Genomic DNA, 26,520 nt, shown 5'->3' with positions numbered 1-26,520 from the left:
CGTCAGGATGCTCACTAGACTTCATCGTTTCAGCACCATTTGAGTGCCTACTGTGTGCAAGCTTTCCTCCGCCAGGGCCGTGCTCTCATTCACCGCTTGAGTCCACCTGCCATCAATTTGATCTGATTGAATAATTGGCCTGTTAGCGCTTAGGAGAAGCATCTGGAAGAAGAGATGGGGCCGGAGGGGTGGGGGCGGGAGGGAATAAAAGCAGTGTTAACTACCCTCTCTCTTCCTCAGTCTTAGCTGGACTTGACTTACAAGAGATCTCGTTGGTTATATAGTAGCATAATAGATGCTATTTTTCTTAGAATGGTACAAAACGCAAGGGGAGAGAAAATGGGCAGTTCGGAATTTAAGATGTGCTTCTGACACTTTTTACTTTGGTACAACCTGCACACAGTCCCTGCGCCCTTCCTCTCCAACTTCATTTCGCAACTCCTGTACTTTCCCACCACCGCTCTCCGCAGCACAGCCCCAAAATGAGTATCAAGGGGGTTGTTCTGGGTTTGGGAACCTTTGAAACTTGAGGAAGAAGAAGAAGAAAAAGACTTCATCCCCAGTGCTTCTGGCCCTTGCCTGCCGGCGAGACTCGCAAGGAGGTGTAGGCCCAGGGGTCCAGGTCCGGCGCTCTGCCCCCTCCACCCAGCCGGCTGGGCCCAGTGGTGGCGGCGGGAGCTCCAGTCCGCTCTCCCGAGCTCCAGTTCCTGATTTCCGCGGGAGCTGCGGGGCTGGGAGGGTGGGGGCGCCGGAGTGAGCGTGAGCATTTGAATGAGAAAGCAGGTTGTGGCAGCGGCGCCCCACTCTGCCCAGCCCGTCTCGGGGGTTCTGCAGGCCGGTGTGGAGAAGGGCCCTTCTTGGGGGCTCTTCTGCTCCTCGACAGGGTTTTGAAGTTGGAGTCACAGGGGCCAGTAACTCATCACGCCAGCACTTTGGAGGCTGCTGCTCTGCCGGCGACTCCGAGAAGTCCTTCATCTCCCGAACAGTCAGAAGTTGAGCAGGTCAGTGCTTTGGGGGGGGGGGGGGAATGGGGGGGGACAAGAAAGAAAAAGAGGACTGTTACAGCAGTCCCCGTGTGCAAGTGAGCAGGTGGCTCGAGTTCCTCTCGTGGCAGTTCCAGACGGGACACGCTCTTTAGGACAGTGTGAGTGGTGGTGTGAGTGGGGATCCCCCAAACCCTGTGCGGAGAACTGGACCTCGGCTGGTCTTGGGGTTCCGTAATTCGGCAGAATGGGTGTGTGAGCCCGCGCCAGAATTTCATTCTCGGGTCTCTTGTGGTGAGTGGGGTTTACGCCCCGTGGACGGTAAAGCATCGCTCGTTGCAGGATGCTTCACCCCTACGCGGGACCCCCGGGACCTGTCTCTGACCGCCAGACGCCGCAAAGAGAGCAGGTCCGCTTTTCCCAGCAAGGGGAGTGCGGTGTCCATTACACTTGGAGTCTCACGGTTCTTCCTGCGCCCGGTGACCCCACTCAGGGCGTTTTCGGAGAAGACCTGGTGCTCTCAGCGCGAGGAGGATTTACTCCATTGCCCCTTCCTGGAATAAACCAGGGGCACCGGAGCGGCGCAGCGCTGAGCGGTAGAGGCAAGTCCGGGCCACACAGCAGCGCGCTCTGCGCCTGCGCGGGGTTCCCATGGCGACCGCGCCGCGAGTCCGAGACGCCAGCCCGCGTGCCCCCAAGCCCTGTTCCCTGTTGGGCGTCTGAGGCGCCCTCTTTCGCGCTCCCTCAGACTTATTCTTTGTTGTTTGTAACTCGGAATAAGTTTATGATCTCATTTTGACGGTAGGAGTTCAGCATTCAAACAATAACCAGTTAAAATTTAAAAGAGGACTCCCACCTCCCACGGCAATACCACTTTGATGTTAGACTGAAGAGGTGAGGAATTGCTTATTAGGGCAGTATTTGAGATCCCCCCCCCCCCTTCTAGCCCATGAAAGTGGAGACCAATAAAATATTTTTACTTACTGTTTAAGCAGTTTAAAAAAAAAAATTGGTCAGGTGTTTGCTCTTGAGCATTAAGGGGACAGACCTGTGCCGGCTTTCCGCAGGTGGAGAGCCGGGCGCGCACAAACGGGCAGCACCTGTGTCTTCCTTTTGGCTTGTTAACGAGAACGAGATGCGTTCCAAAATGGACCAAAGTAAAATGCCAAAGAAAAGAAACAAGGGCTTTCCCAGAAGAAGTGATTGTTTTTCCAGTTGCTCCGGCGTTTTGGTCACTTCTGGGTTTAATCTTCAGGGAATGTTCAAGAAGCCTTAATACGAACGAGTCAGATTCCTCAAGCTTTCTGTTAAGAGATTGAGAGTCATTTTCCTTAAAATTCTAAGTCTTGACAGCTCCGTCCCCTTTTAAAAGTTTCATTTGTTTACACACAGGTTAGCATTTGGCAAGGGTACACATCTTAAGGGGCATGTAGAATGAGCTGTAGCTTCCTGTGGCTCACTGTTTCTTAGGTTGCATCAATATTTGGCAGCATGGTTGGTATACCTAGTTGTTGTTAACTAAACATTGGTTAGAATTAACTGCTAATAAAAGTTTTAAAATGAAGTTACTCTTCCTGGGATAAAGTGTGGCATAAAACTACCTTAGATGAAGTAACACATGAGTACTGTCTTGCAGTATCCTATTTTTAAATAATCTGCCTTCAAGAATAGCAAATGTTTATTAGTGGTAGAAGTTTTCAGACAATATCCTTCCACCATCAGCAAATGTAGTCAACGGTAATATTTTTCAGATGATTAGCAAATAACGTGCTGTTAAAATTCTCTCTCCCATCGCAGTCATTATAAATGCCGAGACATTATGCAGTCCATCTAGCTCAAATGTTTAAAAATGTCCAATTAAATTTTTCTTTTTTTTCCATAATTAAAAAAATAGAAAACCTCTTAATTTCCAGGTTCAGATACTTTGTGACCCTATTTGGTGGCTCGTAACTGCCTCCAGTTCCCTAATTCTCAGTGACATGTGTGTCTGCTGGTTCCAGGAGGTATAAACTGCAGTTTAGCAGATCATGGGATAATGAGATTGGGAGTGCTTGGGGGAAGGCTGGGGGGTGGTGATGGGATGAGACAAAGGGAGGGAAGGTTGATGGGCAGAGCCAGGATTTATTGCTGCACCAGATTCTTCATAAAAGCTGTTACAGTCATTGCTTCTGCTTGATAACATTTTCCTACATCAACATCAGTTAAACTTATTTTTAGAATCAATCTTCTAAATATAAGGATAGAATTATAGAAATAGAATATGATAAAGGTGCTTTATGTTAGGGTGCTTTGATGTAATATACTAGGAAAACTGTTACATGCTTTCTACTTAATTTATTCATTTAGTCAACAGATATTTATTGAAAGCTAGTTATATATGATATAGACAAATAAACCTAGATTTCTGTCCTCAATGAACTGAGACTCGTGACTTCTGCAATAATTCTAATCCTGTTTCAGGTTTTCAGGGTACAGATACTATCTGGTATTCTTAAGGGGGGAGCACTTAATTAAGTGCCAAGTAATCAGATGTCTAGATTCAGAAACAAATGCTTAAATTCTGATTGAAAAAAACCCTGAACATTGTTTTTGAGCATTTTAGATAAGAATCTTATATATATGGTAAGAAGCATCGTGTGCACCTGTCTTTTTACATTTTTGTAATGTAGTCTCAGCCCTAAAACCTTCTTTCTTGGCAAGTGCAGCTCAGAGTTTGGGAGCAACAGAGGAATCCTGTAATTCTCAGGTTTCTTAGATGAAGATAAGGTGAGTGATTCAGTAGTCCTTTGTTCTGGCTCCGTGTTTCACGACATAATAAACCTCCTGCAGCTCCCTTCTAAGAATAGTGTTGGTCTGCATGCTTGAAGGATCATGACTATCATTTCTCTGAGCAGAAAAAAAAAAAGGATACAAAATTATGGTAGACGGATAAAAGGAATACAGTAGGGCATTTGAACGTTTTAACTTTTGAACTGGAATAATTTCTAGGCATTCTTCATGAGTTCAGACTCTATTGAAATCCATTACAGCAGTGACAAACCTCTGGCATAATATTGACCAAGGTTGACCAACATTTCCTATTGTCACTCTTAGGACACAGAACATTAGGGAGACTATAGCCTCCTTTCCTTCACCACCTCATGAGTCTTTTATTATCAGCTCAGAGAAGCTTGCTGAAGATCATCCCCATTTGGTTATTGCTCTCTGTCTTGGAAAATCAGACTCAGCTGTGAATTGTGGCCCAAGTGGTGCAGAACTCATTACTTTGAACAATGCCTCCTCGGCCTGGGAAGCATGTTCTCTTTCCTCACTGGTAGGGGCTTATTCCAGGCCAGCTTTGCTCACAAGGAAAATCATTTAGACACAGTTCAGTGGACACTCACTCACATCTCTTTGACACCCGTGACGATTTTTGTTTAAGGAGAAATCCAGGACTGCTGTGGTAGGGTGTGCCGAATTAGAAGTGCATTTTAAGAAGCCCATGAAGAAGTTTACACAGCTTTGTGTTATTATCCTCAGGGTCTCTGTCTTCCATGCTTCAAAGTAAAAGAGGACAGGATGAACACAGAGGGACAACTAAGAAAACTTTTATAGCAAAGTTAAAAAAAATTCTCATCAAGTCTGCATTTTAGATGCACTAAACTAAATGCTTGTACCTCATGATCATCATGAAATTACAGAGCAGAAAAATATGTCTACTATTATGTGAATCAGGACACCAGGGCCTAAGGTTGCCACAGGATTTCCTTAAAGTCATACAGCTAATAAATGAAAGAACCCAGTGAAAATGTTCTGATTTCTAATGATCCTGCTGTTTCTAGGAAATCCAGGGAGGACAGATATGAAATCCTCGCTCTAGACTTTGGGTATTTGTAACCGTATGAACTTGCTATAGTTGTAGTTATAAAATGTTCAAACACCAGCAATGTTTTATGACTTAATCTAATTTCACTGAGTGGAATTGACAGTGGGCACCTTCTGATATTTGGTTATAACCACGTGTATGTCGTGAGAATGTATATGGTTCACATGCATAAACGCAAAAGAGATATTTTTCAGTATGTATTTTGGCCTGAGGAATTCTGCCATGATTAGGATTTAATACATGGTAGAGCAGCTTTTCTCGTTATTGTCCAGTAAATATCTTAAACAAGGGACTCTGGAAGTAAAGGAGGAAATAAACATTGATTTATTCCAACCACGTGCCTGGGCATTTATTTTAGGTCACTTTAAAATTCATAAAAAGACGCAGGAGTTATTATCCCATGTTACTAGTGAGACCTGGAGATTTCTTTCTTGCCCAAGATCTAAGTGAGTATGGAATAGTCTTGGAATTTGAACCCAGGTCTGTCTGCCTACGTGCTCTATTACATCATGTTCCCACTCAGAAAGGCAAGGCTTAATTTATGAAAAATACTGAGTTTTCATTTCAAACTCACCATGCCAATCAAAATAGACATTTAGAGGTTTTTCTGTTCAGCTTTTTGGTGAGTGGAGAAGCTGCATTCCCTCTATGGAGTTTAGGAGGTTATAAATTCAGGCCTGGTTCCAGAAACACATTCAAGACTTTGTTTATAAACTGTGTTGGCTATTTGTTTAGAAGTGAGTGGTGTTTAGATTCTCTTCTGCCGATGCTTTTTCACATCAAAGTGGCCCACTTATCACTTTGAGATTGTGTTGTCAAATTGTGCTGGGTCTAAGAGGACCCCTCATGATTTTAATGTGTATTTTCTGGCATCCCAAGACTTAGATGTTGATTTTTATCTTGCATAAACTTTACTGCTAGATAGAATCAGATGGTGTCTTTCTGTAATGCTTTTCAAATTGGAGACCTGAATCAACTTGCACAGTTGCTGAAAATTTCTAAATTTAGGCTAGAATCTGGAGTTTTGGTGCTTCTAAAACCACGCTGGCTGTGGTGTTGAGACTGTACTAAGCTGGTTTCAGATCTGCTGTATTTTTGAGTGGGTTTACCCATGAGTAAACTGAGGCTCAGGAATGTCCACACTCACAGAGCTGAAATGGGACTTGAACCTTGACATTGCCAGCAGACACCTGGTCTACTGACCTTATTAGTACACCACACCTTAAAAGCACACCTCTATCCTGGGCCTTCTTTTCTCCCTATGTCTGACTGCAGGGGAGAAGAAAAGGTGGAGGGTTTCAGAAGACTGGATGCCAGCCTCGCTTGAGGCAACACATAGGGCCCTGGAGCGCTCTGAGTTTCCTCCTTCATGAGTTTTTCTGTGTCTTATCCTACTAGCAGCCTCTTTTCTCTGTGGCTCTGTCTTCTGAATTTAGCAAGGGACTTAAGAACCTGTCCAACCATTCAGGTGCCCATGCCTTAGCTTTAAATTGCCACTGGAAGGCAGAAAGATCTAGTTTGGTGCTATCGCATGTGAGTTACTGATTAACTGATCTAAGGCAATCATGGTTTCTCTTAGATCTGCCTTCACTTCCTTGTTGCTAGTCCGCCAGAACCAAACATTTGAATTTAGCTTCCCACTTCCTCTTCTCTCCCTCTTCAATTTAACTGAAGGAGCATCTGGATCTTGGAACAGGTCTCCGTGGAGTGCTAGCGGAACCTCTGGTGGGAACTTTGAAGACCTGTATGTTTTTTTTCAGGGGTCAGAATCCTGGACCAGAAGTTAAGTGAGTTGATTTGCTGTGTAATTGTATGTTATTTAGTTCTCTAGACCTCCTGTTTCTTTTTGCCAAGCAACTGTTTCTTAACTTTGAGTGATATGGGATTGAAAAGAAATTTTTTTAAAAAAAGATTTCTTTATAGAAAAAGGAGTTAGTATTATGAAAAGATCCTTTGATTTTTATTTCAATGTAAAGACTGTTGGTTCCTTACAACCATTTGTGTAAAACAGAAAGGGAGGGTTGAGAAAAGAAGGGAGGATTTTCTTCCATGCATATAGAATATTTCTTGAAGGGTACACTAGAAACTAATGTTAGTTGCGAGACAGATACCAGAGGTAAACTCTTCATTGTATACCTTTATTATGCCTTTAGATTTTGAAACTTAATAAGTAAAATTAAAGTAAGAAAAACAATACTTGGGTTTCAATAATAAAGAAATAAGTAACCACCTCCTGGGTCCTAAGTGGTAGAAGTAGGAAACTGGGAAGTGATTTCAAAGAAGAGAAATTCTCTTTCTCACTATCTTAAGTCTCAAATTTCACGTTTAGTAATTTTTTTTTTTAGTCATTTTTAAATGTTTTTTTAACACTGGATTTCAATAACAGGGCTTGGGGAGGTTTGTTTTGAATTTTCATGGTTTTCTTCCCTCTCATAGAGCATCAGGTATTGGCTGCCCCCAGACTCAGTGGGCCAATGGGAATCAGACCTGTCCCACTCCTGAGTCACTAAACCTGTCTTATGCTGGCAGTGTGTTTATGGAGTGAAGCCCAGAAAGCCCCCCACACCCCGCCCCATTTTTTTTACCCATAGAGAAATCCCTATAATGTGATGATTTTATTTTGCTGAGCAGTGTCTGAATGTGAATGTCAGAGGAATCTTTTCTTCTCAAATTGAACAAGGGAAAAAAAAAACTTGTGTACAAATGTTTTATTGTGAACCACAGCTTTTCTTGTTTGAAATAGGTTGTGAATTGGAAGTAGTTTTCTGTTTACTGAGTAAATCATTAAAATACAGTCTTGGAAGAGAGTGAACACAAACTGTGTACCACCTTCTTTTTTACTCGTCAAAAGAGAAATGTGAAATCTACTATTTAGTGTCCAGTTTCAATCAAAAGCAAAAACTCAAGTCAGGGTCAGCTCTCAGCACTTTCTTGAAAATTTCTCATCTCAAATTTGGTGAAGTAAATAAAACATTCTTTCCTCACAGAATTCTTCTTATTACTCTGTAACTTTTGCTAGAAAAGAATAACTGAATAGATCATACATTCTCATGTGTAAATTTTTTTTAAAGGTAAAAGGGCATTGAGTGAAAATTCTCTCACCTCTGTTCTTCAGCCATCCAGTTCTTTAATAGACCAATAGTGTTATTAGTTTCTTATGTATTTTTTCAAAAAGATATATATATATACAAGCAAATACATATGGATGCTTTCTTCCTTTTAAGAATCAAATGGTAATGCACCATCCATGTGATTCTGCATTTTTTCTTGTAACAATATATTTTTATATCATTCCATATTAGCACATAGAGCTTCTTAATTCTTTTTTCTTTTTACTTTATTTGAAAAAAGCAGTTGTAGGTACACAGCAAAATTGAAGGGAAGGTGCAGACTTTCCCATGTGCTCCCTGCCCCACCCGTTCGTAGACGCCCCATTACCAACAACCCCCAGCAGAATGGTGCATTTGTTACAATTGATGACCCACTTTGACACATGATAATCACCTAGATTACATGGTTTACATTACAGTTAACTCTTGGTGTTGTGCATTCTGTGGGTTTGGGCAAATGTGTAATGACCTGTATCCATCATTGTGATATCATACACTGTGTTTTCACTGCCCTAAACATCCTGTGTTCTGCCTTCACCTACTGCAGGATATCTCGATTACTTCCAAGTTTTGGCCATTATGAATCAAGTTGCTATAAACATTCATGTGGAGGTTTCTGTGTGGACATATGTTGTCAACTCCTTTGTGTAAATACCAAGGAGCACAACTGCCGGATCGTGTGGTAAGAATATGTTTAGTTTTGTAAGAAACTGCCAAACTGTCTGCCAAGGAGGCTGTGCCATTTTACATCCCCACCAGCAAGGAAGGAGCACTCCTGTTGCTCTACATCCCCACCGACATTTTGTGGTGTGAGTGTTCTGGATTTTGGCCATTCTAATAGGTGTGTAATCGTATCTCGTTTTAATTTGCATTTCCTGATGATTTATCACGTAGAGCATCTTTTCGTATGCTTCTTTGCCGTCTCTGTATCTTTGGTGAGGTGTCTGTTAAGGTTTCTGGCCCATTTTTAAATCAGGTGGTTTTTTTTGTGTTTTAAGAATTCTGTGTGTACTTTGACTAATAGTCTTTTATCAGATGTGTCTTTTGCAAATATTCTGTGCCAGGCTGTGGCTTGTCTTTTCGTTCTCTTGACATTGTTTTTCACAGAGCAGAAGGTTTAAGGTGTAATGAAGTTTAGCTTACCAATTCTTTGTTTCATGGATCATCCCTTTGGTGTTGTATCTAAAAAGTCACCACCATGCCCAAGGTCATCTAGATATTTTTCCTATGTTATCTTCTAGGAGTTTTATAGTTTCGTGTTTTAAATTTAGGTTTGTGATTCATTTTGAGTTAATCTTTGTGAAGGGTATAAGGACTATGTTTAGATTCGTTTCTTTGCATGTGGATGTCCAGTTGTTCCAGCACCATTTTTTTGAAAAGAACTGTCTTTGTTCCATAGTATTGCCTTTGCTTGTTTGTAAAAGATCAGTGATTCCATTTATGTGGGTCTATTTCCAGGCTATATATTCTGTTCCATTGACCTATTTATCTACTCTTTCTTCAATACCACACTGTCTTGATTACTATAGCTTTAGAGTAAGTCTTGAGTAGGATAGTTTCAGTCTCCCAACTTTGTTCAATATTATGTTGGCTATTCTGGATTTCTTTTTAAGGGCCACCTATTTTCCAATGTATGGATATACTAAAATTTAACCAGATTAATGGACAATTAGGTTGCTTCTGATCTTTTGAAAACAATGGTACAGTAAATAACTCTATATATACACTGTTTGCATGTTCAAGTATGGCTATAGAATATATTTTTGGAAGTGGGATTGCTAAGTCAAAGGTATGTACGTTTGTAATTTTGCTAAATATCGTCAAATTGACTTCAATAGAATTTGTACAATTTTTACCCTTATCAGAAATGTATTACATGACGATTTCTCCACACCCTCACCAACACCATTTGTCATTAAACTTCTTGATTTTTGCTGACCTGATAGGTAAAAAATTAGCATCTTGATATAGATAAAACTTGCTTTCCTCATATTCACTTACGGGTAACTTTACAAATTTCCATTTTGAGCAGAGCCTCAGAGTAGAAGGTGTCACTTCATTCTTTCTATTATAGATTAAAAAATTAGTTTTGAAGAGACAAATGAATAGGTTTCAGATCACTGCCTGATAGAGGATCAGAGTCAGCACACTTACTTTTCTTATATGATAAGCATTTAGTTGCTTTTCACACTTCCTTCCAAGTCTCAAATATTTCACTCATCTCCCCAGGTATGGGAGAGTTGGTGTCTTTGGAATCCAAAAGTATCTCCAGTCCTGGCAGGATGGTGTCAACACTGGGCTTGGCTGTAGCACTGCTTGGTTCCCACTGCCTGGGATCAAAGCTAACTTGAATTCCTTATTGTCTCTTGTGGCTGCATAGGTTCTTGTGTCCTAGCATTACTGAAGGAAAGAAGAAATGTTGAGCGTTCAGACTTTGGTGGGTTCTGATTCTGTTTGTTTGGACACTCAGGAGAACGCTGCTCTTCCTTGAATGTGGACAAGATTCTTTTGGAATAATGGAGGATTCTGAGGGTGGCCATGAACCAAGACCTGGCCACTAGAATAGTGTCTCAGTCTGGTTCCCATGATTTTAGTGGGAACATATTAGATATTCAATGGAAGGAAACTATGCAAGAGAATATAATAGAAAACATATAGGCCAGTGAGAAATAACCAGGAGTTAGTTTCTGTGTCTATAATCTATTTTGTTCTACTTTAAGAAGAAAACATCAAATCCACACTATAAATTTCATTTGAGGAATTTGTAATACTGCTTGGGTTTTATTTCCCTATTTTTTCTTATTAATGCTTTCTATGACACCTTTCGTCAGATGGCAACTTCAAACAGGCTGTTTATTACCTAGACTTAAAGAATCAAGAACTTATAAGCTTGAAAAGAGTAAGTTAACACGAAATGTGTTAGATGCATTTAACTTGGGCTACCTCCATCAGCTTCGGATTTTTTTTCCCCAGAGCTTCTTAAAGATTAAGGATACGGCACATGAAAAACAAAGCTGAGTTTCCACAATTCAAAATATTTGACTAGATTTTTTTGCTGTTCTTTTGAACTTGAGAATTTATATGAGCAAATTAAGTTTAATATCCCATCTCCTTCTGTATTGCTTTTAGGACCTTTTACTTGTCCTTTTTATAATTTCTGATATTCTTATATTTACATTGATATAAGTTCTCTGTTGAACAGTTAGAAAGTTAACATCTCTGCTGGTTTAGAGAAACTAAACTTTAATTCTTAATTTTACCACCATTATCTTAGGCTGAAATGTTTGCAAAATTGTCTTTGATCCCTACCATCCTTTTAAAGAGAGGCCTATTGTGGGATTTATATTCTGAATAAGTTATGTTTAGGCATTCTTGGTGAAATGTTATTTTTGCCAATTTCCTTATATATACTTTGTTATATCACAATGTATTTTTTTATTTTTTTGGCTGTACCATGCAGCTTGTGGGATCTTAGTTCTCTGGCCAGGGAATCGACCCTGTGCTCTCAGCAGTGAAAGGGGAGAGTCTTGACCATTGGACGGCCAGGGAATTCCCTATCACAATGTATTTAAACATCATATTAACAATGTAAATTAGTAATTTTTACCTTGATAACTGAGCAGTATTTTGAGCATTCACAGTGCCTTCCTACTAAACTGCCCTTCCTGTTCCCCTCCATCTCATCTTCCCTCTTTTAAACCTACTGATCTTTTGAGATCTAGCTCTATGCTCCCACCGTCCAGGAACTCTTTCCTGACAGCCTTGGTTTCTTTTCTTTGAACCTTTACAATATGCTTCATTTGCCACCAATCATACATTCTGCGTTTTCCTGTGCAAGTTTTATATAAATCTTTTGTTTCCATCTATGCACTATTCTCCCATCTAGATCGTTGGCTTCTTGATGACTGGGACGGTGTTTAGGCATCTCTCCATCCCCTCAGTACGTATAGTAGAGCCCAGAGCATACTTGTGGGTTATTTGATTCATAAATTGATTTGATTATAGCTTTTTGCACATTAAGGGGTCCTGAGATCCTATTTTTGAACACAAAAAGGGGGACACTTCCCCTACTCACCCTGCTGTGGTTGGGAAGGAGAGAAGGTACTGCCTGGAGGTTTAGCTGGCCAGCTCAAGGCAGATCTCCTGTTGGAGCCGCGCGTATTGCTCGGTGGAAGGGTTAGGGAAAGCAGGCAAAGTTGGGAATCCAACACATTCCTTGTGATAAGCTCCCTTCTCTCACTGGTGGGTAGGGAAGTGGACAAGAGAAGAGGATAAGATGAACTTGGGAAAGCTGGGGGATCTGCCCTTCTCTGGGGGTTGACATTTCTGAGACTGAATTTTGGGCATCCTTATATATGAGGGAATTGTGGGTGGAGCTATTCTGAAGTCCATTTCTAATATTCAAAAAGTATGGAAATCACTGGTTTAGAGACAACTAGTATAAATCAAGGATTTTTTGGATGTCAGTGTGTCATCAGGAATAGTCTTCATATATGATCAAAGGTGTTAATATTGGGCTGGATTTCAAGACTGATGGCCACTGAGAGTTGAAATCTAATTACCAAACAGTCATTCCTTTGAGTGTTTTTTTTCTCAATGTAGTTTTAATTTCCAATCTGCACTTCGTGCCCACTTTGAAAGTGAAGGAATATATTTTTAGAAGATGAAAAATATCTCAACCCTTACATGAACATAGGGAATTGGAAAAGATTGTACATTGAAAAGTCTGGATCTCATTACTGAGTTTGCCATACCTAGTAGTGCGTTCGCTCCCTTTCTCTTTCTTTTATTGTCTTTTTTCTCTTTCCCTGTCTTATATTCATTATTTATTAGGGAGCAAAATTACATAGATCTTAAAAGTGTAATCACTGAAGTTAATTTTTATTTAGTTCAAGTACCAGTGCTGTCACTTGATAGCTGTGGACCTTAGGTAGTTACTTAACCTCTCTGTGCTTCAGTTTCTCTATCTGTAAAATGGGGATAATAATTATACCTAGCCCTTAGGATCACTGTAAAGATGAAAAAAATAATGTTTCATAAAATATATACCACAATACTTGGCACATAGGAAGTGCTAAAAAGTATCAGCCGTTATTACAAATTAGCAGGCACTGAGCCTAATAAGCTTTTGGGTTAGATCAGGTCCTGATTTGACTGTCAGATTGCAAGGTTCTGTGGCTTTGAATGTGAATTCCCAGGCTTGAATTCTGTTTCTAGCAATATAGTTCACTGATACTCCCGATGAAACAATTTGAATATGTTGGGTACAGTAGAAAGATTATTTTCTTAAGTGCAGTAACCTGTAAGAAAGTAATGAATATTCAGGCTTTAAATGCTAAGTGAAGAGGGGTCTACTGAGCAATGAAGCTGGCTTTTTGCCCTGAGGACATTTGCCAAACCAGGTTAACTTGAACTTCTGCTTTCATGGCCTGAGGGCACAAGGGACAAGAGATAAAGTTAAAACATCTGAGAAGGGACCATTTGGTCATAAAGCTAGGACTTCAAAGGGCTTCTCCCTCATTGTAAGGGTGAATTAGAATAAAAACAAAAATAAAAATAATTATCTACCTTCTTTCTAACCCTATAATATTGTAAGGAAAATCACCTTTCAAAAATCTTGGTTCTGAGCAGACCCTGATTATTTGGTCCTGAGAATTTGTGATCCTGAGCCAGCTTTAATACAGATTTGCATCTGGAATCATAATAACTAGGTGGTCAGAAAAACCTCAAAATGAAAATTTGATTTAAAGAGTTCCTACATTGCAAGTGTCCCTGGTACTGAGCGAACACCAATTTTCCCCCTTCTTTTGGAAGAATCTATTTTTATCCTAGACTTCAAAGAATCCCCACCAATGAAATTACTGGGTGGGCCAAAATATGCCTTCTGTTTTTTAAGTAAAAATAAGACACATTTTTCATTTTCACCAAGAACTTTATTAAACAATGTATTCACCCTTTTGTTCCACTACCTTCTACCATTTTTCATGAAACTTCATAATTCCTTCTTCCCAAAACTTTTTATCTTTTTGATCAAAGAACTGTTCTAGGTGCCTTTTACAGTCTTCCAGGGAACTGAAATTTTTTCCATTAAGAGAATTTTTAAAGACCGAAATAAATTGAAATCTGAAGGTGCAACGTCTGGTGAATATGGCGGATGAATCAGAACTTCCCAGCCAAGCTGTAACGGTTTTTGCCTGGTCATCAAAGTAACATGCGGTCTTGCGTTATCCTGATGGAAGATTATGCGTTTTCTGTTGACTAATTCTGGGCGATTTTCATTGAGTGCTGCTTTCAGTTGGTCTAATTGGGAACAGTACTTGTTGGAATTAATCGCTTGGTTTTCCAGAAGGAGCTCATAATAGAGGACTCCCTTCCAATCCCACCATATACACAACATTACCTTCTTTGTATGAAGACTGGCCTTTGTTGTGGTTGGTGGTGGTTCATTTCACTTGCCCCACGATCTCTTCCATTCCACATTGTTGTATAGTATCCACTTTTCATCGCCCATCAATTTGTTTTAAAAGTGGAACGTTTTCATTACGTTTCAGTAGAGAATCGCATGAGGAAATACGGTCAAGAAGGTTTTTTTCGCTTAACTTATGTGGAACCCAGACATCAAAGCGATGAACATAAACAAGCTGGTGCAAATGATTTTCAGTTCTTGATTTGGATAGTTTGAGTATGTCGGCTATCTCCCTCGTGGTATAACGTTGATTGTTCTCAATTAATGTCTCAATTTGATCGCTATCAACTTCAACTGGTCTACCCGACCATGGAGCATCGTTCAGTGAGAAATCTTCACAAACCACTTTTGACATATTTGATCAGTCACAGCACCTTTTCCATACACTGCACAAATCTTTTTGTGCGTTTCAGTTGCATTTTTACCTTTCTTGAAATAATAAAGCATAATATATGGAAAATGTTGCTTTTTTCTGCCATCTTCAATATTAAAATGGCTATAAAAATTCAATTTTGATGCCTTTTAAAATTTTTATTTTTTAATAGATCTTTATTGGAGTATAATTGCTTCACAATACTGCATTAGTTTCTGTCGTACACCAGAGTGAATCAGCCGTATGCATACATATGTCCCCATATCCCCTCCTTGAGCCTCCATCCCGTCCTCCCTATCCCACCCCTCTAGGTCATTGCAAAGCACCGAGCTGACCTCCCTGTGCTATGCTGCTGCTTCCCACTAGCTAACTATTTTACATTCAGTAGTGTTTATATGTCGATGCTAAGCTCACTTTGCCCCAGCTTCCCCCTCCCACCCCGTGTCCTCAAGTCCATTCTCTGTCTACATCTTTATTCCTACCCTGCAACTAGTTTCATTAGTACCTTTTTTTTTTTTTAGGTTCCATATATATGCGTTAGCATACGGTATTTGTTTTTCTCCTTTTGACTTACTTCACTCTGTGTGACAGACTAGGTCCATCCACCTCACTACAAATAACTCAATTTCATTTCTTTTTATGGCTGTGTAATATTCCATTGTATATATGTGCCACATCTTCTTTATCCAGTCATCTGTTGATGGATACTTAGGTTGCTTCCATGTCCTGGCTACTGTAAATAGTGCTGCAACGAACATTGTGGTACATGTCTCTTTTTGAATTATGGTTTCCTCAGGGTATATGCCCAGTAGTGGGATTGCTGGGTCATATGGTAGTTCTATTTTTAGTTTTTTAAGGAACCTCCATAGTGTTTTTCATAGTGGTTGTATCAATTTACATTCCCACATATGGTGCAGGAGGGTTCCCTTTTCACCACACCCTTTCCAGCATTTATTGTTTCTAGACTTGATGATGGCCATTCTGACTGGTGTGAGTTGATACCTCATTGTAGTTTTGATTTGCATTTCTCTCTTTTTTGACCCACCTCCTAGAGTAATGGAAATAAAAACAAAAATAAACAAATGAGACTTAATTAAACTTAAAAGCTTTTGCACAGCAAAGGAAACCATAAACAAGATGAAAAGACAACCCTCAGAATGGGAGAAAATATTTGCAAATGAAACGACAAGGGATTTATCATCAAAATATACACCCAGCTCATGGAGCTCAATATCAAAAAAAACTAATCCAATTAAAAAATGGGCAGGGGCTTCCCTGGTGGCACAGTGGTTGAGAGTCTGCCTGCGGATGCAGGGGACACGGGTTCGTGCCCCGGTCCGGGAAAATCCCACATGCCGCGGAGCAGCTGGGCCCGTGAGCCATGGCCGTTAAGCCTGCGTGTCCAGAGCCTGTGCTCCGCAACGGGAGAGGCCACAACAGTGAGAGGCCCGCATACGGCAAAAAAAAATAAATAAATGGGCAGAAGACCTAAATAGACGTTTCACCAAGGAAGACATACAGATGGCCAAGAGGCACATGAAAAGATGCTCAACATCACTAATTTATTAGATGTCTTTTTTTAAATGCACACTGATATGACAGCTATCGCATACAGTTTAACAAAATTGTTTCAAATGAAGTTAAAGGCATCTAAGTGCTACTAGAGCCATCTTACGGAAAAAACTGAATGAACCTTTTGTCCTACCCAATAGAAGGAAAATTAGCATCTCATAGTTTGAAAAAAATCACTAAACACAAGATTTAAGCTGAGAACCAGAAACTCTGAAGACTAACCAAGCTGATTTGAGAAAGAACCAAATATTATAGAACTTGGGGGAAAAAAAAAAGAACTCAGTGAACAGATTAACCGAAGCTGAACAGGGAAATTGTCAACTGAATGATAGATCTGAAGAAAATTTTCAGATAGCAACAGAGAGGCAAGACAATGAAAACCCCAAAATAAAGGTTAATCAATGTGGAAGACAGAGAATTCAGACTCAATATAAGTTTAATTATAATTTCAGAAGAAGAGAGAAAATGGGAAGAGGCAACATTTAAAAAGATAATGACTGACAGTTCTCAAGGACTGATAAAAAGTATCACTTTCCATATTCATGAAGTCATCTGAATTCCATTCGGGATAAGGAAAAATCCACACAGACAAAATATAATTAAATTGCAGAACACAAAATGTAAAGAGAAGATCTTAAGCAAGGTCAGAGAGAAGAGGCAGCTTATTTTCAAAGACATGACAAATTATCCTGACGGTGTGACAATAGAAGCCAGAAGACAGTAGAATATTAAATTTCATGCCCTGATAGAAATTAACTATCAGCTTAGGATTCAGTTTTCGTTAAGAATATCTTTAAAAAGCAAAGACAAAGACTCTCAGACTTAAAACCAACCAACCAACAAACAAAAAAACCACAACAAACCCTAGAATTCTAGCAGATCCTCACAAAAAGGATACATTTCAGGCAGAAGAAAATTATTACCAGATGGAATGTCTCAGAAACAAAAAAATGAACAAAGAAAAGGAAAATTTGTAAGTAAAACACACATTGACTGTATAAAGTAGTAATCATGTCTTCAGTGGGAACTAAGTAAAATAAGTGACATAAATAAATTGGAGAAGCAGAAGGAGTCAATATCTTCTAAAGTTCCTGTATAGTTTGGGAGGAAGTTAAAGATACAGATTAAATTTATACTTTGATAAGTAAAGTGTACCTGTTAAAATTTCTAGGGCAACCACTAAAATTTAGTAAAAGAATGAATAACTTTCCAACAGGGAAAATTGAAATGAGAAAACTATTAACTCTGAAGTCAAGAAAGTTGAGAAAAGAAATATAGAATAGGCGACTAGTAGCAAACACAAAATAAGATGTAGAAATAAAATCCAATGTATTAGCAAATATAAAGAAACCAAAGATTGTTAGACTAGATGAAAAATGAAAATTCGGCTATTTGCTGTTTATAAAAGACATGTCTAAAACATAAGGATACAGAAAGGTGAAGGTAAAATAATAGAAAAAGATAAATGAGTGATTACAAACTAAAAGCTGTCACTATTAACATCAAAAACTAAAAGCTGGCAATATTGATATCAGATGAAATAGACTTTAAATGTCAAAAGCATTTTTAGAGATAAAAGAAGGTCATATTGGTTCAAAAGTTGGAACTCATCAGAGAAAAACCTTTTGTGGTTTTTAAACATGGTCTCAATATAACGCAAAACGTGGTCTCTAATACGTGGTCTCAACATATATTACACAAAAATTGAGAGAACTACAATGGGAAACATATATTCCCAGTGATTTTTTTTTTTTTTACCGTGCCGCGTGGCTTGTGGGATCTTAGTTCCCCAACCAGGGATTGAACCTAGGCCCTCGGCAGTGACAGCATGGAATCCTAATCACTGGATCACCAGGGAATTCCCTTCCTAGTGATATTTTAATATACTTCATCAGTACTTGATAAAGAGGGGAAAAGGTCAGCTACCACACACAAGATTTGAGCAATACAGTTAGTAAGTTTGAGCTGATAGACATGTGAAGGTCATTGCATCTCAAAACTGCAGAATACACATTATTTTCAAACATACATAGAACATTACAAAAAGTGACCTCAAACTATGTCATCAAGCAAGTCTTAACAGCAAACAATGATTGGTATCATCCAGACCAGATCTGTGATCACAGTGCAGTTAAGCTAGAAACTGATCACAAAAGATGACTGAATAATTACAGAAATATACTTCAAAATGACCCTTGGATCAAAGAAGTTGCAGTGGAAATCAGAACATATTTTTAACTGAATGATAACAAAAATATTTTGGGTCAAGACTTGGGGTGGGGATAAGCAGCTAAAGCATGTATAAATGCTTATATTAGAAAAGAAGAAAGCCTGAAAATTAGCTAGATGTTGAAGTTGAAGAGTTAGAAAAAGATGCAAAGTAGACCCAGAGAAAATAGATGGAGGGAAATAATAATAATTCCATATTATTCAATGGAGAGGATCAAAAATGATACAGTTTGGTTCTTGGTAAAAGCTAGTAATGTTGATGAACACCTGGTGAGGCCGATTTCAAAAGAAGAGAGAGGCACAATATTCCTAAACAATATTAGGAGTGGAAAAGCAGATGTAGATAGTAAAAAAAAGTTATGAAATACATTATGCTAAAACATTTGAAAGCTTAGAGGAAGTGAATACCTTTCTAGACAAGTATAACTTATTGAAACTAAATTAGAAAAACTAGGCTGAATAATTCTATAATTTTTAAATTAAATAAACCATTAGTCAAATATTTCTCCATAAAGCAAGGTCTAGGTTTAGATGGGTTTATGAGCAAGTTCTACCAAGCACTCAAGGAAAAAGTAATTTCAAACTTGCATAAATCATTCCAGGGAATAGAGATACATTTTTTGAAGCTGTGATAACCTCAGTATAAAAACGTGTCAAGAACGATATGAGAAATGGAAATTATAGGCCACACTTACTTAGAAATATACATGTAACAATCATAAAACCTGAGCAGGCCAAATCTAGCAATGTGTTAAAAAGATAAATCCAATTTGTTCACAATGTATTATCTTGGGATTGCAGCGTTGATTTAACATTAGAAAATTCATATTAACAGATTAATGGAGACATATCTTATGATCTAAGTAGATGCAGAGAAAATGTCTTATAATGTTTAATATCAAATTATGCAAAAAGCTGTTCAGAAAATCAGAATAGAGCCAGTTTTCTTAACATAAAGAATATTTACAAATAACCTATGGCAAACATTACACTTAGTGGTAAAATATTAAAAGCACTTTGTTTCTTAAGATGAAGATCCATTATTCTATGCAATACTGCTTTTGATGGTTGATACATACTGTATCCTATTTTTTCACATAGCATCGTATCATGAGCATTTTCCATGTTCACTTACAAAGTTTTTGCAGAACACAATTGTTAATATCTAACCTACAGTCAGTGCTACCCCAGTAGCTGACTGTTTAGTGCTCTAATTCTTCTGCATCATAAAAAATGATGCAGTGAATATTTTTTGTGTATACATTTTTGTATCTTTAAAGATTTCTTTTTGATATATTTCCAGCAGCTGAATTACTGAACCAAAAGGTATGAACTCTTTCAAGCACTGGATACCTATTATTATATACTTGAAACCAGCCCTTTCAAATGAAGCATCCATGTGTCTTTGGAGGGTGATTGTATCTCACTGCTCAACTTAGCTCAGAATATTTTCAGCTCCTGATGGTTTAAAGAAAACACACAGGGAACTTGGGGTTTAGTGGTGTCCCCTGTGAGCCTTAAAAAATGAACAAAGTACCCTTTTATTTCTTTCCCTGTGTGTACATAGCTGGGAGGGGGCTAGCTATGGAATTAAGCTGTTTGCAGAGCCCTTTAACAACCAGTTTGGCAGTGCTTGGAAACCTGTGGGAAGTGGGGGAGGGAGTTTATGAAGGGGGAGGGGAGGATAGTGACCTGCCATCTGCGGAGTGGAGTGGGGCCCCTCTGACCAGGGCCTTCTGACCCAGGCGTCTGAGCTGCTTTAGAACCTGTTAGTCTAGGCCTGGTCCAGGGACAGGAGCCGTGGGCCCTCCCATCCCATCCCTGCGCTGTGTAAGTCTCTTGATTTGTTTGTCTTAAAATTAGTGGAGAAATGAGAGAAGAGCAGCTGTCTTTGAAATCTTAGCTTTTAACTGGACTGAGTTTGAATTCTCAACCATTAGAGAGAACTTGGTGCAGAAATTCCCAAACGTGTTGTGTCAGAGGCTGTGAGGTGCAGGACACAGTTTGGGGACTTTTCCCCTCTGCCTTCCTCTTTCTAAGCACTTGCTGTTGTATGAATATTGCTGTCAGAGCATATTAGTTATGTCTTTTGTCTCTCAGCGAGGCTTAAGGAGAAGGAAATCACTTCTGCATATGAGTTAAAGGGTATACTAATGGGAATTAACTCTGTGGTTTCTCAGGGCTATTTTAATTTATAATTACAGCTGAATGATGGGGATATTAGTCGGGGGTACGGGTTGCCCATAGTCCTTATTATTGTAGAATATTAAGTTTGGAAGCTCTGAGAGAGCATCTCATTCACCACCACTCGTCTTTTGTTCCAAAGATGAGGCAGCCCGAGCACAGGGGAGTGAAGAGATTTACCTGACACTGTTTAGTCAGAGGGCGGACTGGGCTGCAACTCTGGCCTCTTGACATCCAGTCAGACATTTTCCCATTGTCCCTTGATGCCTTACCGCATCCCATGAAGCAGTTACTCCTTTTCCAACAGCAGGGTGAGTTTATGCATTGTTTTAATTTCTGGCTATAGCCTTCCTCCCTGTTGTTAGCAATTTGGAAAGCACATGAACCCCTCAGATAGTTTTCACAATGATTTCTGGCTCGAAAATTTGGCCTTGGTGTTTCTGAGCTTTGTCCAAATAGCTCACTCAAATTTCATTGCAAAGAAACCTCCCACCATTTGATTCTCAAAGAACTGACACTTTGCTTGGATCCCCTCCAGTCTGTATACTCCAAAGTCTCCTGGCTGGAGGGACAAGGTAGGTATATTTTGAATAAGTAATGTTTCATTTAGTCATCTCTTCTCCTCCTTCTGGCTCTTCCCCTTCATTGACCCATAGTGGAGTTGGATTGAGTGGTGGATATGAGAAGAATTATACCTTGTATATTATGAGTAATACAACTCTAGGTTCTTTCCATAGGGAAGGAGTGTCAGGGAGGAAACACGGCTGGACAGAGTATAGCCCTGGGACTGGGACAGTGGATTTGGAGTCAGAAGACATGAATTTGCAACCTACTATTTCCTATTAGCCTCTTTGAACTCATGCTTAATGATGCATGACTTATAGGGCTATTGTAAGGATCTTTTTTTAAAAAAATACAAGATAGAAATGGAAATATTGTATGAACCATAAAATGATTTACAAATAATAATATATTATTATTATTTTTTTTTTTTGCGGTACGCGGGCCTCTCACTGTTGTGGCCTCTCCCGTTGGGGAGCACAGGCTCCGGACACGCAAGCTCAGCGGCCATGGCTCATGGGCCCAGCCGCTCCGCGGCATGTGGGATCCTCCCGGACCGGGGCACGAACCCATGTCCCCTGCATCGGCAGGCGGACTCTCAACCACTGCGCCACCAGGGAAGCCCAAATAATATATTATTTTTAAGAAAGAAAGAATATAAAAGAGTGGGAGTGGGAGTGTTGGTTTTTATGGAAGAGGGGTGCCAGAGAAGAATTGGCTGTGGTAGTAGCAGTCACAGTAGGTGAAGAGGTGGAGATAGCATGTAGTAACAAATCCCTGTACTTAAAAAAGTGTGTTTGTGTGTGTATATACACATACATACACATATATGAATATATTCCCCCTTCCCCAAAGTTCTCTTTTAAGACTCTCCTATTCTTCCTTTTCCTTTGTTAGAACTCTGATTTCCATATATGAACTTGAATAGTTTGTCTTTTATTAAGCCATTCAAGTGGCTTGAGCAGATTTGTAGTGTTCCATAAAACTCATGTTAAAGCAGTGATATAGATTTGCCTCACATGTAAAAACAGTTAAGAGAATTCTAAAGAAGAAAAGATTTCAGGGTTTGCTCTGCTTAAATACACCTTCAAGGGGTGTGAGGGAATCCTTTACTACCAAAACAAAGGACTTGAATGCGGCATATCCCTAGGGAAAGCCCAAGTAAATAGGGAGTCATATTTTGAAACTCAGAGGACCAGCTAAAAAACCTGGCCCAAGGTCCCCCAGTGAGTCAACTGTTAGAGATGAAACCAAAAAAGAGAGCTCATGACTGCCCTGTGGGCTCTCTTTACTCTGATTTGCTGACACATTTCATCAGTCAGAACTCTTTGGTTGCAAGTGACAGTAAACCCAGCTCAATATGGTTTAAACAAAACTAAACAAAGCAAGGAAGGGAATGTACTGGCTCATTTAACTAAAAAGTACAGGGAGAGATCTGGCTTCAGGTGTGCCTTAAATGATATCAGTAGGACCAAGTTTATCTTCATTCCTCTGGGTTGAATCCAGTCCCACATAGATTTTTTCTTCTCTTGTAGTAACAAGATGGCTGCCAGGAGTTCTAGGTTTCTAGGCTTCACAACTTCACAGCCTCACAACCTTGAGTCCAACAGAAAAGAAAATTTCTTTTCTCCAACAGTTCAGACAGACATCCATGCCTGACTCTCAGTGGTCTGAATTAGGTGGGCTATGTGCACCATCTGTACTAGTATGGCCTGGGGGAGGCAGTGCTCAGCTTTGTCAGACCTAAACCACGTCCTCACCTGAATAGGGATGGAGTTGACACCAGCTAAGTCTCATGGAAAGAAAGTGGGAGAAGGTGTTTCCTAGAGGAAAACCAGAGGAAGCAGGGGAACAACCAGTAGGTGGCTGCCATTGTGTGTTTTTTCTTAGGGGGCTTTAGTTAAAATGAGTGGGTGTTGCTGTGAAGGATTTCTCTTTCCTTTGTGGCATTTTAAACGCATTGACAAATGCTTATTAATCAAAATTGTTCCTGCTTTTCTTAGTGAAAAGTGTCCTCGAATTTCTAATATTTTCTTTCTTCATGGTGTCCTGCCACCACAGGTTTATGTCTGGTCTGTAGTTTGACACTGGCAACTTTGGTCATGTATCTATAGAAAAAAATGGCAAAAATAAAGAAATGTGGAATGTTATAAAAGTTACTAATCGCTTATAAAATGGGCTTAAGGGGGCTTCCCTGGTGGTGCAGTGGTTGGGAGTTCGCCTGCCAATGCAGGGGACAAGGGTTCAGACCCTGGTCCAGGAAGATCCTACATGCTGTGGAGTGGCTAGGCCCGTGCACCACAGCTGCTGAACCTGTGCTCTGGAGCCTGCGAGCCGCAGCTGCTGAGCCCGTGTGCCACGGCTGCTGGGGCCCACGCGCCTGGAGCCCGTGCTCCACGGTGGGAGAGGCCACCATAGTGAGCAACCCGGGCACCGTGGCAAGGAGTGGACCCTGCTCTCCGCAAGTAGAAGAAAGCCCATGCGCAGCAATGAGGACCCAACACAGTCAAAAATAAATAAATAAAATTTTTAAAAAATGGGCTTAGGAACATTTCAACTTTTTAGATATTTTTAGTTCATCTGATGAATCCTCTGCATACTTGCTTGTCTTCTTTTATTTCTTGTTGCTGCTTTAGAGTTTTTGGAGTTTGGAGGTTTTGAGTAGAGCTGATTACACTTTTTCAAATCACATATGTATTCTGTAGAAGTATGTTTATTGATATGGCTAGAATGTCACCATATATTAGTAAGTTATATGAAAAGAAAAAAGGCTTCAAATTAATAGGATCTAGTTTGTTTAAAAAAAAGACCACAGTATCCATGGTAGTTGTCTTTGGGTGGTAAGTGATATCACTATATAAGTTTTTTGTTTTTTGTTTTTTAGCTTTTCTGCATGTTTCAAGTTCTAAAAATGGATAAAAAGAAATTGTTAAAGATAAGTAAAATACATACATATAACATTTCCTATAACTTTACCATCCACGAAAAAAGTTCATATTAACCTTGTTCTGAAGGCAGAATTTGAAACTAGTCTTAATAATGAGTTGTTTCTCTACCCGATGTTCCTTAGTCACTGTCAGGTATTAATTTACAAGGATTGGGGATCTGTATGTTCTATAAAGAGTTCCAAATGTAACATATATTAAATAGCAAATATTAAATCAATGAAAGTATATTTTAGTGGATATTTTCACCCATTCTGTTCACACAAATGGGATCATGAAACACTCAAAAGATCCCTGCTTTGGTACTGCTGAGCCTGGGGTTCCTGCCAGCTTTCTCGAATAGCTACCTAGCAGTGCTATCTTGCAAGTTACACCTACTTTCTGGGCCTCAGTTTCCTTCTGGCTACACCATGTGGGGTTTGAGCTCGTTTCTAAGGTCCCTTTCAGTTGCTTCCCCTTAGTGAGTGCTGGGCCGCTGGTTCATCTAAATCTGGTTGTGGCTGAGATTGGCTTTATTGCACAGCTGTCTCTTCCCCTGCCTCAGCCCTACTGACTCCATTCATTACCTCCACCTCCGGTATCTCTCAATTTTGAAATCATTTGCTGTGATTCTGGAGGCCAGAGTGGGCACTTCCTTCCTTCAGTCTCATACTGGAGGGAATCCAGGAAATGCGGCATAGAACGAGGACGTCACTGACGTTTACTGAGGGCCTGTAATGTGTGCCCAGCTCAGGTCTGGCACCCAGGGGTGGCTTACTGTCTGCCCTTCAGCAGCAAACAGATGCCAGGGGAGGTAAGACATGCCCATGATTAACCAAAATAGGGGGCACACAGCCTGGAGACCATAGGGTTCAATTACATATACCTTTGTGTTCTAGTTCAACCATTTAAACTGAGTCCCCTCTTCTTAAAAACACCTACCCAGAAGAGTTTGTAATCCAAAGGTACGATTTCAAGTCCCACTGCTGCTTTTTCCTAGCAGCATGGGTGAGTCACAGACTCTAACATCCTCTTCTCTCCTTTCATCTGGTTAAAAGGAAGGGCCAAATGAGAGTCAGGTATGTGCTTGTGTTTTGTTGACTATACACAAAAGCACCTTATTCTTTGATCTTCTGATTCCGCTAACCTTCCTTGGATTGAGAATGAACAGAGAGGGCAAAATAAAGAATGACACATGAGAAGCAACCTAAGTGTCCATCGACAGATGATTGGATAAAGAAGATGTGGCACATATATACAATGGAATATTACTCAGCCATAAAAAGAAACGAAATTGAGTTATTTGTAGTGAGGTGGATGGACCTAGAGTCTGTCATACAGAGTGAAGTAAGTCAGAAAGAGGAAAACAAATACCGTATGCTAACATATATATATATATATATATATTTATATATATATGGAATCTAAAAAAAAAATGGTTCTGATGAACCTAGGGGCAGGACAGGAATAAAGACGCAGACGTAGAGAATGGACTTGAGGACACGGGGAGGGGGAAGGGTAAGCTGGGACAAAGTGAGAGAGTAACAATGACATATATACACTACCAAATGTAAAATAGCTAGCTAGTGGGAAGCACCTGCATAGCACAGGGAGATCAGCTGGTGCTTTGTGACCACCTAGAGGGGTGAGATAGGGAGGCTGGGAGGGAGACACAAGAGGGAGGGGATATGGGGATATATGTATACATATAGCTGATTCACTTTGTTGTACAGCAGAAACTAACACACCATTGTAAATAAATTATACTCCAACAAAGATGTTAAAAAAAAGAAGAATGACACATGAAACCATAAGATCAAGTTACTAAGGAAAAGTTAGCATGAATACAGACAGTTCTCCTTAATTCTGTATAACCTAAAATATTTTTCTTTGTAAAATATTTCTAATATAAATCATGAATATACTTTTGTAGGAAATAGTTACTACTGATATTACTGAAAATTATTTCCAATTCTTGAAAAAAGGTATTCTTATTAAAAACGTGTCTTCAAAATCGAATACATGAATACATGTATAAATAAATGCATAAAAAAGACTGGAATGATTCACACCAAGCAAAAGTGGTCATTCCAGGAGAGAGACATGAAATGAGGGAAGAGGGGATTTTCAATGAAAAAATTTTTTTTGAGTTTCAGTATTGAGTTTTTTTAAAACTGAGCATATCTAACTGTATACCTAAAATACTTTTTGAGAGAAATCCTTGTAGTATGGAATACTGGGTGGGGAGGGGGC

General features: G+C 39.7%; 1 protein-coding gene across 1 annotated transcript in view; it reads left to right on the top strand.

The window, feature by feature from the left end:
* Positions 1 to 820: 820 nt before the first annotated feature.
* The window catches only part of PLCH1 (phospholipase C eta 1), a 240,913-nt gene continuing 215,213 nt past the window's right edge, over positions 821 to 26,520 (top strand). The window contains exon 1 of the mRNA XM_049709695.1: positions 821 to 1,001. The gene's annotated coding sequence lies outside the window, so the exon portion shown is untranslated. The remainder of the gene's footprint in view (positions 1,002 to 26,520) is intronic.

Source organism: Orcinus orca, chromosome 5 (assembly GCF_937001465.1).
Source record: "Orcinus orca chromosome 5, mOrcOrc1.1, whole genome shotgun sequence".
NCBI lineage: Eukaryota > Metazoa > Chordata > Mammalia > Artiodactyla > Delphinidae > Orcinus > Orcinus orca.
The sequence above is the reverse complement of the archived record's forward strand: the minus strand, read 5'-3'. Positions and strand labels throughout refer to the sequence as shown.